This window comes from Vombatus ursinus, unplaced genomic scaffold (assembly GCF_900497805.2).
Source record: "Vombatus ursinus unplaced genomic scaffold, bare-nosed wombat genome assembly UNPS02014935.1, whole genome shotgun sequence".
Taxonomy (NCBI): Eukaryota; Metazoa; Chordata; class Mammalia; order Diprotodontia; family Vombatidae; genus Vombatus; species Vombatus ursinus.
Genome location: NW_020954713.1, coordinates 5,734,333 through 5,749,053, shown reverse-complemented (window position 1 = coordinate 5,749,053; position 14,721 = coordinate 5,734,333). Strand labels below are relative to the sequence as shown.

The window sequence follows — 14,721 nt, the reverse complement described above, 5'->3', positions numbered from 1 at the left end:
TCACTTCATTCAAGGCAGAGGTGATGGAAGAGATAGTGGGAGATGGCATCTGAGTGATGTGAGAGGAGGACGTAAAGGAGAAAGAGGAGGAAAAAGAGAAAGAAAAGGAAGAGGAAGAGGAAGAAAAGGAGAGGGAGGAAGAGGAAGAGAAGGAGGAGGAGAAAGAAAAAGAAGAAGAGAAGGAGAAGAAAGAAAAGGAGGAGGAGGAAGTAGAAGAGGAGATGGGGGAGAAGGAGGAGGAAGAAAAAGAGGAGGAGAAGAAGGAGGGGGAGGGGGAAAAGGGAGTTCTGCAAACAGAAGTAGCACTGACAGCCTTAAATCATGACCTACTTCTAGTCCAAGGCACACAGGCTTGACACTCCACATAGACACTGGGCAGAGCTCATTGAAGAATAAGGACGTTAGTATTTCAGAACAACATGGCAGAGGGTTGGACTTTAAGTCAGTAAATTCAAATCCTACTTCTAACACTTTCTAACTGTGTGACTGTGAGCAAGTCACTTGACCACCATGTGTCTGAGACAATTCTCTGGGACTTATTTATTGAGTCATAGAAGGGTTGTGGTCAGTTGGTGGAGAATATCTCAACACTAGAAGGTCAAGCACTTTGACAAAATCACAGATCATCTGCATAGTGGGCATTTGTATAGTACTTTGTGTTTGGAGTCAGAAAGATCTGAGTTCAAATCTAGCCTCAGATATTTACTAGCTATGTGACTCTGGGCAAGTCATTTAACATCTGTTTGAAGTAGAAATTGCCTCACGAAGAAGGAAATGGCAAACCACTCTAGCATCTTTTCCAAGAAAACTCCATGGACAGTGGTCCACAGAGTCATGAGGAGTTGGACCCAACTAAACAACAAATACATACATTATCTCATTTTAACTCTCAAAACATCCCTAGTAAAGTTAGTACTACAAATGTTATTGTCCTCATTTTACAGATGAAGAAACTGAGGCTCAGAGGACTTCTGTTTAGGGTTTTTCCAGGATGATAATAGCAGAAGAACTCCTCTACCACTGACTCAGGTAAGGTGGGATACATGTTTTTTATAACAAGCATTGATTAAATGCATACTATGTGCCAGGCACTGTGCTAAGTGTTGGGGATACAAATACAAACAAAAAGAAAGATAGTTCCTGCCCTTGGGGAGCTTACATTCTAATGGGGCAAGACAATACAAAAAAGGATCTGAAAAGTGGGGGTGGGAGGGTTGGGCAAGGTGGGCAAAGTCCAGAAGGTCAGAAGCACAGCCAGAATTGGAAGGAAGCATGGCCAGCCAGTTGCTGTCCCCAAAATGGAGGCCTCTGATAAAAATTCATCAGTGGAAGGAGAGGACCAACATGGTGGAGGGATGTTCCATGGTAACAAGGCAACTGAGTCATAGAGGTAAGTCTAGAGAGCCAGAAGCACAACTAAAAGGGGAATGTATTTATTTCAAATCAATTCAACAAATATTGATAAAAAACTTATTAGGAAGCAGTACAGCATAATGGAAAGAGTACTTACTCTAAAGTCAAAAGACACAAGTTCAAATCCCAGTTCTGACATTTGTTGTCCATGCAATCACCTAATATTCCTGTGTTTCAGTTTCCTCATTTATAGAATGTAAGAGGATTTTATACCAGATGGTGTCTGAAATCCCTTTTAATTTTAAGTCCGTGATCCTCTGCAGTGCCTACTATGTGCCAAGTACCTGCTATCTATGATGATAAATAGCATCCAACCCTTGCTCTTGATTGCTTACAATTTATTATTGTCCACTGACTAATGAGGGATCCCATGGTCCTTGACGGAAGAGATTTCATCTTATTTTATCTTCATAAATGAGTATCACATAGAGGGCATTAGAGAAACCTACAGTGGTTGTGATCAAGCTATAGCATATAATGAATAAGGAACTTCAAAGGAGAAAAGAAAGTAAAGGAAGTCCCCAGGCAAATGAGTGACTGAAGACAAGTAGGAGCTAGTCATGCAGTGAGGGATGGGTGCAGCAGAGAGGCAGCTTGAGTTCTCTGCTGGGAGCTCCTCCATGTCGGAGGAAAGCAGGGAAGGCTCCCAGCATGTAAGTGAGGTTCCCTGGAAGGATGTGGACAAGAGTCACACCATATGGACATGTATGGAAGGGTTGGGTTCTGCCTCAATGGAAGGAACATCCAAACAATAAAATCTATGGACACATTCAGTTTGACTATTTGAAAATCACAGTATCTTGCAGGGTAAGAAGTTGGTAAATTATTAAACTCTCAATAATGTTTTTAAATTCCAGGGATCAGCTGACATTTGAATATGAGAAGTTACAGAAAGCAAAATTTTACACTGGATACTCACAGCAAGCTGAAGGTTCTTGTTTTTATTATCCTCATTTTACTAAGGAAGAAAACTGAGACTGAGAGATCAAGTGACTTGCCCAGGGTCACACAGTTTTAGAGACAGAATTTGAAGTTAGGTCTTCTAAGCACCATCCCAGGATTCTATACACTATACCATCTAGCTGCCTTCTGAAGAAAACTTTCTCACCCAAGCATTCTTAGCCTTGACTTAGAATGGTATTGCTTGAGTAATTCATCAATCAATGTATCTATCCCTTCTTCTTTCTTCTATTTCTCTCACCTTTCCAAGGAACTAGAGGGGCTTGGATGATGGATTTCCTTCCATTGCTAGGTTCTACAGGGGGCAATCAGGAAGCTCCATGATCAGCTGGATCACCTTTCAGGTTGATGTGCCACTGTTTGAAATTTTATGCCTTCCTATAGGAAAGGATGCTCATTCCTACTGACATTTTTGTCGAAAGGACTAGGTTGGGGTTGGGGAACCTGCCACATGTGACCCTCTCAGCCCTGAAGTGTGGCTCTTTGTCTGAATCCAAACTTCATATAATAAATCCCCTTAATTAAAGGATTTGTTCTGCAAAATTTGGACTCAGTCAAAAGGCCATACATAAGGACCTAAAAGGCCACATGTGGCCTCAGGGCTACAGGTTCCCCACCCCTGGACTAGGGAGATCTACTGGGGCATGCCCAAAAAGAACTCATCATCAATGAAGTCAGACTCTTAAAGGTCATTGTTTTTGGATGAATTTTGGAATTGGACTGTTTTGTGTTGGAGTCATCCTTTTTGTCCATTGAAACTCCTACACATTGGCATATCACTCTAATAATGAACCAATCATCCTCCCTTCCTTATCCTCAGAGTTGGCAGACTTTGGGGCCAAAAGATGGAAGTAGCCAGGGATAATGGTAGCAAGAGTCCTTGGACTCCACATTCCTCAACCTTTCCATGGAGAGTCAGCTTTAGTTGAGTATACTGTCAACCACACAGCCCCTAGGGAGAAAAATCATGTGGTTAAGTTGTGGGAGTTCCTAGACTTTTAGAGAGAAGAGGGAACAGTTTTTTTCTGGATAATCTTGAGTTTCTAGAAAGTCCAGCGATCCAGTCTTCTAAAGAGGGAAAGGAATATTCCTAGATAGTGTCAATCTTGGGGTTACCTATGTAGCAACTCCAGACTTAATAGTTTCAGGACCTAGCCTTCTAAAGGAATGAAGGCAAGTGTCTTAAAAATGCAAGGTTCCTGGGGAGAGGAGGATTATACATATAATCCCCACATGTGAAAGAGACACAAAAAACTGAGAGACCAGAAAGGATCAAAAGACCTGGCATTATTCAGACAGCTCAGGTATGATTAAAAGGATATTTATTGACCCCAAGTTCATTTTTTCTTTCAGGAGATATCAAAGATCTAAGGATAGTATCATAAAGCTGGAATAAGTAAAAATTACCAGAATGTCAGGGGCATTGCTTCTCTAGCAATCCCAAGTTATTTTTTTCTCCAAAATCCAAACCACAAGGTGGCTCTATGAGTCTTGAGAACTACATAGGGCCTGGGAAGAAGTGGGGTTCACCAGAAAGGGAAGAGAATAATATCAATTGTTTATGGGCTTCAGTGAGTCCTCTATAAATTTTCCCTATTTTCTGTGGTATGACATCGGCTGTCCTACATCTGATTTGCTTTCTTACCTTGAGTACTTGCATGGGAGCTGTAGATCTCTCCATGCAAATTCGTAGAGACCTAGTCATGACATATTCAAGTTATCTACTGAAATTTCCAAGAGAAAATTTTGGATACAGTAAAAAAATCAAGAGAATAATTTATATGTCTACTGCTAAGATTGAACCTGGTCCATGTAAACCCAGAGCCTGAGGAACTGAGGTAACATTGCATTTCTCTTATAGAATTTTTGCTTCTGCTCCATGCTCTTTGCCTTTACTAGTCTCTAACTATGTGAATGTTGTAGGTCCTGTTTCCCAAGGGATCACATAAAGGCCAGAACTGGAAGTGGAACTTGGGTAGTGGGGGTCTTCTGACTCCTTAATGCTAAATGAGATGTTCATCCTTACTTCTTGCTCTGTGAGAACTGAAAGAGCTAATGAGGTAACACAGCTTGAATGTTCCCTTCTGTAAGGGGCCTTTCCTAGACCATCAGATGGGTACCTTCCCTTCTAAGATTACCTTCATCTTGGTTTCTTCTCAAAGAGGACCAAAATGACATCACTATTACTTTCATCTACTCTGTATGTATCCGAGTATGCACTTATTTATCTGAAAGTCCTCAAGTTGCTTGAGGTCAGGGAATGATTTGCTTTTTGGATTTGTTGTTTGCTTGTTTGTTTTTTGCTTTTTTTTTTAATCCCCAGCAGTTCTCACAGTATTTGGCACAGTAAGCACTTGATCCATGCTTATTAATTATCAATTTAAAAGGGTACACCTCCACAAATAAATATGTGATAGACTTGTCCACTCTAGAGAGGCCATAGTGGGAATATTATGTTCTGTTCTGGGCACCACAGTTTAGGAAGGACTTTGATAGAGAGCATTCAGAATAGGGCAACCAGGATGGAGAAGATCCTTGAGTTCCTGCCATTAAAAAATCTGTTGAAAGAACATGAAGCAAATATTTAGCCTTGAAAAGGCTCAGTAGGAATATTGAAGCTATTTTAAGATTAAGAAAGCTTAGGTTTGTTCCGCTTTGCCCCAGAGCTCAGAATTAGGAGAAATGAGTGGGATTTCCAAAGAACCAATGATATTGTTGTTCAGTTCTTTATGACTCTTCATGACCCCATTTGGGGTTTTCCTGGCAAAGATACTGGAGTGGTTTGCTATTTCCTTCTCCAGCTCATTTTACAGATGAGGAAACTGAAGGCAGATAGTGGTTAAGTGACTTGCTCAGGGTCACACAGTAAGTGTCTGAGGCTGGATTTGAACTCAGTTCTTCCTAACTCAGTGCCTAGTGTTCTATCCACTGAGACACCTAGTTGCCTCCAAAGAAGGAAACTTAGGCTTCATATCAGGAAAACCTTTTTAACACTTAGAGCTGTCTCAAAGTGTAATGAGATACCTTGGGGAGAGGTGAGTTGCTCCCTCATTTGGGGGTCTTCAGTAAAGGGTGGATGACTATATATGACATTACATGTAGTAGAAGAAATTCTTTGAGGGGTATAAAGTGGACTACATGAGCTCCCTTCTGACTTTGAGAGGCTGTGACTCTCTAAGATAAGATTTGAATTCTTGATGTCTTATCTTACCCAAAAACATGCCAGCAGTACAAATCCTGCTCATTTGTCTTGAATAGTTGAAGCTACTATGACCTCTTGCTGGTTATTTCGAGTCTGGTTGAGATCTTACATACAGGTTGTTCTCAGTCATTTATTTGTAAAAGACAATGATGATAACGATACTGCTGTTGATTGTGCAGTAGAGGAACTGTTCTGTTCCAAATTACTCTTCTATGCAGCCTCATCTGGATACTGGAAAGCTAGGTCACCCTTGATTGGATAGGGAGCTACCTGCTTCCATTAATGTTGGCTTGGGTATTATGCAGAAATCAAAATCTGACACCTTTGGATCTGCCACCTAGGGCATTGTATTCAGTCTTGGGTATGGCCTCATTTTAAGCAGGACACTAAACTGGAGATGGTCCAGAAGAGAGCAAGTAGGATGGTGAAAGGTTTTAAGTCCATGTCATATGAAGGTCAGATGAAAAACCTGGGAAGAAAAAATATAGACAGGATATATTAGCTGCCTTGAAGTATGAAAAGTACAAAAGAGAATAGACTCTCTCTCCTTGGCTCCAGAGGGCAGAAGTCAAAATAGTATGTGAAGGTTTCAGAGAGGCAAATGTTAGATTGATGTAAGGAGAAACTTGCTAATGTTTAGAGTTATATAAAAGTGGGATGGGCTGTCTGGTGAGTCAATCAATTCCCCTATCAATGGAGCATGGCAAAGGCAGGATGGTCAATTGTCAAGTGCATTATGCAAATAACTCCTGTTCAGGTACAGGTTGAACTAAATGGCTTCTGGGGCCCCTTCCAGCTCTTGGATTCTGTGATCCCACAATGGAGGAAAGAGCATATGCTCAAACATCTATGGTACAAAGGACTTAGACTAAGTGCAATGGAGAGCTCCAGGCAAAGCATCTTAGAAATTTGAGAATGGAGAGTAGTTTCACCTGTGGAGTGGGATGGGTCACAGAAGGTTTTGTGGAGGAGCTTGGTCTTGGAGGAGTTGGGCATCTGAATTGGGCCTGAAAGGAAAGGTTTTTGATGGGAGGGGATGAGGCAAACGGGAGAGACAATTATAGGCATGGAGATGGCATGAACAAGACAACAGAGAAATAAAAATGAAGAACAAGAATGAGTATCAAGGAAGTCATTCAATTTAGCTGGAACTTTAAACATTTGAAGCTACCACACCATTCTCAAGCTCAAGAGGCTTCAGCTCCCTAATACCTCCAAGATAAAGTTCCAACCCCTCTATTGGACATCTCAAGCATTTCACAACCTGGATTCAACCTGTCTTTCCATATTGTTTTCACTTTAATTCCCCTCACATGCTTTTAGGTTCCAACAAAACTCCCCTACTTAATCTTCCCCGCACACTACAATGGATCTCCCATTTTCTGTGCCTTTGCACAAGCTGTGCCCCCTCCCTGAAATGTTCTTCTTACTTGCTTCAACCTCTAGTAACCCCTAAGGGCTCCCTTCCAGACTCAGCTCAGCCATATTCTGCAGGAGGCCTTTCCTGACCCACTAGGTGCTATTACCCTCCCTTTAAAAAAAAAGACTTAAATTTTATTTTGTATATATCCCATTGACTTAGCTTATGCATCCTGTTTTCCCTTTGGAGAATGTAAGCTCTCTGAGGACAAGAACTGTTTCATGTTTGTGTTTATTATCACCAGCACCTATGACACTACCTGACACATAGCAGGTTCTTAATAAAATACTTATGGAATAAATGAAAGAGCTAAGATAGGAGGGAAAATGAGATTGAATACTAAAGGGAAAAGGCAGTATTAGAAACTTGAAGAATATTGTAAGATCATTTTTGACCTGAGAAGATTAAACCCAGAAGGACTCATGGAGGATATAACATCCAAAATGGGCCTTGAAGAAAGGAATTTCCAAAAAGGGAGATGGCAAGAGGTGAGGGAGGGGGAATTTTACCAGACATAAGGAATGGCATAAGCAAGGGCATAGAGAAGGAAAAAGACAAGAGGGCAAAAAGCCAGCCTGTCTAGCTAGAGCTTAGAATACTTGCAGAAGGATAGTATGAGATAAAGCTAAACAAGCATTTATTAAGCACCTACTCTGTGTCAGGTACTGCTCTAAATGCTTTATAGATATTATCTCATTTTATCTTTACAACAACCCTGGTTGGTACTGCTATTTTTATTCCCATTTTGAGGTTGAGGAAGGCAACTAGATGGCACTAGAGTGTTGGGCCTGGAGTCAGGAAGTCTCATCTTCCTGAGTTCAAATCTGGCCTCAGACACTTACCAGCTATGTGACCCTGGGTGAGGGTCACTTAACCCTTTCGTCTCAATTTCCTCATCTATAAAATGAGCCACGGAAGGTAATGGCAAACCACCCCAGTATCTTTGCCAAGAAAACCCTAAATGGTGTCACAAAGAGTCAGACATGACTGAAAATGACCGAACAGCAACAATAATAGTTGAGGAAACTGAGGCAGAGTTGTACAATTACTTTCCCTGTCTCAGACACTTACTAGTTGTGTGACCTGGGCAACTTGCTTAACCCTGTTTGCCTTGGTTTCCTCATCTGTAAAATGAGCTGGAGAAGGAAATGGCAAACCACTCCAGTGTCTTTGCTAAGAAAACCCCAAATGGGGTCATGGAGTCAGACACAACTGAACAAAAATGACAGTGTGAGGGGTGATAAGAGCCTGCACTAGAGAAAAAGTTTATCTGAGTGGAAAGAAGGGGCTAAATGAAAAGCTCTTAGCATGGTACCTGGAACATAGTAGGAGCTTAATAAATGTTGATTGATTAATTGTTTGAAATACATTTTCCTTGCTTCATCCTCTTGGGATTGAAGTACTGATAACATTAATTGTAGTCTTCAAGGTGTATATATGAAGTTTATAAACACCACTCTCTCTCATTAGCCAGTAATCAAGAAAAACTGTAGGAGGGCTTTGTCATTGTCCGGGGGAAATTTAATTTGGAGAGATTTTCTGCTTCATTAATTAAGATCCAGTTACTCTCCCTACAACCTTTTCCTCATTAGCTTCTTTAGCTCCACAGATGTAGCAAAAAAGGATCCCTTTGATGGCAAAAAGTCACAGTGCAGGTGAGACGTAGTGATTCTGGCAGACCCTATCCCCATATGCCAAGCATTCTCTAACTGCCCTGCAATACCTGTAAAATAGCTCAGAGTTGAGTATTTCCTGGGCTGTGTATGTGTAAAGAAATAAAGCTGTATTGGTCCAAATCCCCCGCTACATTAAACAACCTGTTACAATCACAGCAGGAACCATGGATTACGTGCCAAGCAATCATGGTCTTATTTTAATTCTCATCTCCTCGGCCGGCATGAGGTTCTTTGCTCTTTAGCATGAGCGACTCATCCTCCCTCCCCCCTCCTTTCTCTAATATCTCTAGGCTCACTCAACAGAGACTTGGCCTCTTCATTCTGATTAGGCTGGTCTTCCTGATGAGCAAGGGGCTGAGGCTGCTTCTGAGATGAGAAGATGGAAATTTGTGTTTACAAAATATGAACATAAATGTGGGAGGTCAAGAAAGAAAAGCTAGAATCTACTCAGAGCTGGGTTGATAATAATTTATGTGCTTACTTCTGACTCTTCTGGAGTCAGAGAGCCTAGATTCAAATTTTGTCTCTGATGTTTAATATCTGCTTGACCGGCAAGTCACTTAATCTCCCTGGGTCTCAGTTTCTTCATCCGTAAAATGAGGGCATTAGAATAGATGACCTCTCAGATTTCCTTATTTGGGGCAGCTACGTGGCTCAATGGATAGAATATGTGTCCTGGAGCCAGGAAGACCTGAGTTGAAATCCAAACTCATACATTTGCCAGCCATGTGACCCTGGGCAAGTCACTTAACCCCATTTGCCTCAATTTCCTCAACTGTAAAATGGGGATGATAACAGTACCCACCTTGAAGTGTTGGTATGAGGATCAAATAAGATAGTATTTGTAAAATGCTTAGCTTAGTAACGGGCACATAGTAGGTACTCTACAGATGCTTAATACACCTTCCCTTTCCTTCCTCCTTCCAGTTCAAGATTTATGATGCTAAGATCTTGCGACCCATGTGACCTTTGGCAAATTACTTCATTCCTTAACTTCCTGAAGTCTAAGGTCCCTCACTGTAAAACGAGGGCATGGGACTCAATGGTCTCCAAGATCCCTTCTAAATCTAAATCTCAAGGACCATTGATTTAAACCCCACTCATTTTACAAAGGGAGAAACTGAGGCTCACAGAGATGATTTCAGTTAGGATCATTGATTTGGGGCTGGAAGGACTTCACAGATCATCTAGTACAACCCTCTTATTCTACAAATGAGAAAATTGAGTCAGATAGAGATCAAATTACATTCTCCTGGTCACACAACTAGTAAGTGTCTGAGACAGGATTTGGAACCAAAGTTTCCTGACTCCAGGTCTGGTACACCACCATACATAGATCTATAGCCAGAAGGGGTCTCACTCTCCTCTAGTTCAATCTCCTAATTTTTCATATGAGGAAACTGAGGCAGATAGAGGTTACATGACCTGCCCAGAGTCACACAGCCTATAAGGGTGTGAGGTGAGATTTGAACCCCTTGTTTCCTAACTCCAAGCTCAGTGCTCTCCAGGAAAGGTTACTTACCATAACACACACATGCATCTAGATAGCCCAGGCCCTACTCACCCACCCAAAGTATTAGTGGTTAAAGTTAAAGTGGTTAAAGCATCTGGGAGGACCTGGGGTGGAACTCCGGAGTTCTATTCAGACCCCCACAAATCCAGCATCTTCCCCAGCTCCACTGCAAGCCCTTGCTTGATGGCTGGGGCTTTGATTTCTGCTTGCCTGTCTCCCTCACCTGGGAAACCAGGAGGAAAAGCTGGAAGAATTGATCAAGGAGTAGTCCCAAGAGTGCTGGGTTCAAATCCCAGCTCAATCCATCAACAGGCATTCATTAACTACCTGCTGCTACCTGGCTTCTGAGTTCAAATCTGGCCTCAGACACTTACCAGAAGTAACTTCACCTCTGTTTGCCTCAGTTTCCTCATCTTAAATGGGGATAATAATAGCACCTCCTTCCTGGGATTGCTGTGAGGATCAAATGAAATAACATTTATAAAGTATTTAGCAAAGTGTCTGGCACACAAAGTATAATAAGTACTATACTTGTTGTTTGGTCATTTCAGTTGTTTCCAACTCTTTGTGACCCCCATTGAGGTTTTCTGTCAAAGATACTGAAATGGTTTTCCATTTTCTTCTCCAGCTCATTTTACAGATGAGGAAACTGAAGCAAATATGGTTAAGTGACTTACCCAGGGTCACACAGCTAGTTAAGTATCTGAGGCTGGATTTGAGCTCATGAAGATGAATCTTCCTGACTCCAGGCCTGGCACTCTATCCACTTTACCACCTAGTTACCCTAGTAAGCACCATAAAAATGTTAGCAAAGATGATGACGATGATGATAACAAAATTGAGATAGTCCCCACTTTTATGGTGCTTTTATTCTATGAAAAGACGATAACATACACACATATCAGCACATATAAAATACATACAAGGTTACATGAGGTTACATGACCTGCCCAGAGTCACACAGCCTATAAGGGTGTGAGGTGAGATTTGAACCCCTTGTTTCCTAACTCCAAGCTCAGTGCTCTCCAGGAAAGACTTCAGAAAGGTTACTTACTTTAACACACACCTGCATCTAGATAGCCCAGGCCCTACTCACCCACCCAAAGAGGGTGAAAAACATTTGCAGTTGAAACTGTCGGGAAAGGCGTCCTGTAGAAAGTGGCCCTAAAGATTAGCTTTAAGGAAGACTAGGGAATTCTAAGAGCTCAGTCACTGACCACCTGGGTCATCGTAGGAAAATCACTTCCCTTCATCCCTCTCCAGGCTGCACTCCCAGCTTCCTCTGCTGTGCTCCAGAAATCTCTTTATCCTGAAGCTCTTCCAGCCCTGACTTTCATCCATTGAAAGAACCTTCCTCCCCTTCAACTTCTCCCTCTGATTTGATGTTTCCTTCTAGCATCTCCATTCAATGAGGGTACCTAGGACTGATGTATCTCAATCCTGCTCCCCATTGACTGTCTCCACCATGCCTTTGCTCCAGATACCTTCGTCCCCTCCACGTTCCCACTTTTCCTTTTTATGTGTTATCTTCCCTTGCTAGAATGGAAGCTCCTTGAGGGCAGGCACTATCTTCCTGATTGTAATTTGTATTCCCAGCACTTAGTACAGTGCCTAGCACATAACAGGCACTTAATAAATACTCATGGTTGTTGTTGTGGCTGACTATTGGCCCCATCCAAACCTCAGTTTCCCAATCTGTAAAATAGGCTGAAGATGCTTGCACTTCTGACCTCACTGAGTGAGTAAGGAAAGTGCTCTGTAAGCCTAAAACAACTTTCTTCACAGTAAAGGGGATGTTGCAGTCGGGGTTCTCAGTCAAGTCTGAGCTAGCCTAAGTATCCCTGAGATTCCTTCACCTGTCCCCAAGTTTCTGTAATTCTCCTAGAGAAATACGAGCTATTACTATATCTTCATTCATCTGACAAATATTTTGAGAGGTACCTTGGAGTAATGGGTAACTAACTGGCCTTAGAGTCAGTAAAACCTGGGTTCAAATTCTTCTTCTGACACTTCTGGGATGTGTAACCCTGGGCCAATCACTTAGCCTTTCACATCCCTAGACATTTTTCTAATGATATATTGAAGAGCAAATGGCATTCTGTATTGAAAAAGGGAGCTTCTTCATCAGGTGCTCCCTACATCAGTAAAATCAAGGGCCAGTGCAACCCTCCCCACCCCCTAAGTATTGATTGCCTGCTGCATATGGGAGTACACAGTCTAGTTGACAAAGAGTGGTAATTGGTAGATTGAACATGGAAAGTATATTCCTGAACCCAGGTAGAGCTGGTGGCCCACATAGTGTGATATGATGGTTGCCAGAAGTAGCCTCAAAATACTTTTCCCACCTGCTTACCTGAAATGAATCCTTAGTGCAGTGCAGGCCCTGAGTTGCTGTCTCCACAAAAACCCCCAATTAAAAAAGCTGTCGTTTGTCTTTCATTCTCAAAGAGGACCATGACCTCAGGGAGGTGATGCCAGGATGGCAAGTGAATTGGATTTAAGTGAGGGAGGGCTGTGCAAGGTCACCAGCCTCACTTTCTCCTCCAGAGCCCTGAATTAAAAAGGCACTGTTATTTGGGATGAATCATTCACCAACTCCTGAGAACCCATTAATAGGGGTTTGTGTTAACAGATCCTCCTGCTGTCTTCTAACACACACCAGGGCCTCTGAGAGGATAGGACAGGACCAATACGTTGGGATGACTAGGAAGAAAGAGAAATTCAGTAGGCCTACTAGAAGGCCTGCAGAAGCCAAGGGAACTGGGGCAGGGGTGGGAAGAATAAGTATTTATTAAGACTCTACTAAGTGTTACGCACAGTGCTAAGCACTTTATAAATATATGATCTTCACAAGAAACTCTGGGAGGTAGATAATATTATTTTAAATTTATTTTTATTATCCCCATTTTACAGTTGATAAAACTAAGGTAGATGGAGGGTTAATGACTAGCCCAGGGTCACAGATTTAGTAAGTGTCTGAGGCTGGATTTGAACTCAGGCCTTCCCTGATGGTAGGTCCTGTGCTCTATCTACTGTGACACCTAGCTGGTCATGAGGTTGGCAACTCTCGGATGTCTAGGGGTGGTCTGGAGGAGAGGCAAGCATTGAAAGCAGAAATTTTGGCCTAGACTCAGGTGGCCAGCATTTTACAGAGGGCCAGCCCTGACTGTGCCTGGGATTCCCTCTCCCTCATTAGGTTATCAGCCTCAGGACTGGGAATACAGCAGAAGAAGCCCTTGTTTCTAGCACAGACCTCTGCACACATACACCCAAAGGCCAGATCCTTGAAAACAGGGATTGCTCTTTTTTTTTCCATTTTTGTCTTTATATCCACAGCAACCAATATTAGTCCTTGCACATGGTGTAAGGTGATTATTAAATGCTTGTTGAATTGATTTGAACCCTCCTCAGTGGCAGTCACCAAAACTGGGAGTCAGGAAATCTCAGCTTCCCTCCACTCTTCAATCTGCCATTGACTGGCTTTGTAACATTGGAACAATCACTTCTCCCCTGTCTGGCCTTCAATTTCCTCTTCAGAAAATAATGGCTGGGGATAAATTCATTGAGAGTTAAGATCCATTCTCCTATAAAAGACCTGTTATGTATATATGTGTGTGTATGTATATATGTGTATGTACATGTATATATATATATATAATATATATATTATATATATAAACACTTAGGCCTGTTAATGTAAACATTAAAATATTCCAAAGATACTATGGGAAAATATGCCTATATATTGAGATAAATTATTCATAACCAATTATGGGGGAGATCCATGCTTTTTCCCTGTCCCACTTTTTAAATGTCGCAGTATGTAGCCCCCCTCCTCTTTGTGGTGCCACAGGTAGAGCACTGGACTTGCAATCAGGAGGACCTGAGTTCAAATCCAGCCTCAGATACTTACTAGCTGTGTGACTCTGGGCAAGTCACTAAACCTCTATCTGTCTCAGTTTCTTCAACTGTATAATGAGCATAATAAAAACACCTACCTTAAAGGGTTATTTTGAGAATCAAATAAGATCACATATGTAAAACATTTTAAATCTTCAAGATTTAAATCATTAAATTTGTAATCTTTAAGCTATCTAAAGGTAAGCTATTAATGCTAGCCATTATTCACTATTTGTCATTAGCATTGGGAAGCTAGATCTTTGGAAGACAGATGAATACCACTCCTCTTGGAATCCTGAGGGCCTGGAGTTTCTAATACCATTGCTTATGAGCCCCAACAAAAGCAACACACACACACACACACACACACACACACACACACACACACAAGCAGGAGGCATACTTTCCCCTTGCATGCACAAGGTCTCTAGGAAGAATGGGCTCAAGGTAAAGTCTCCAGGTAATGAATAGAGAGAAGAGAGACCACAAAAGAGGTGCCTCATAAATCCTGGTTACTGGAATTCTTTTTCTACCTTTGTAGATTCCTTAGGAAATTCTCCTTAAGTGAATCTTTCCATTGGGTTCCAAGGGATAACACTTCCATTGAATTCATGGCTAGCACTTCTTTCTGCCATGA

General features: G+C 41.8%; 1 pseudogene; it reads right to left on the bottom strand.

Moving 5' to 3' along the window:
* Positions 1-1,967: 1,967 nt before the first annotated feature.
* Positions 1,968-14,721, bottom strand: part of LOC114029599 — a 31,809-nt pseudogene continuing 19,055 nt past the window's right edge.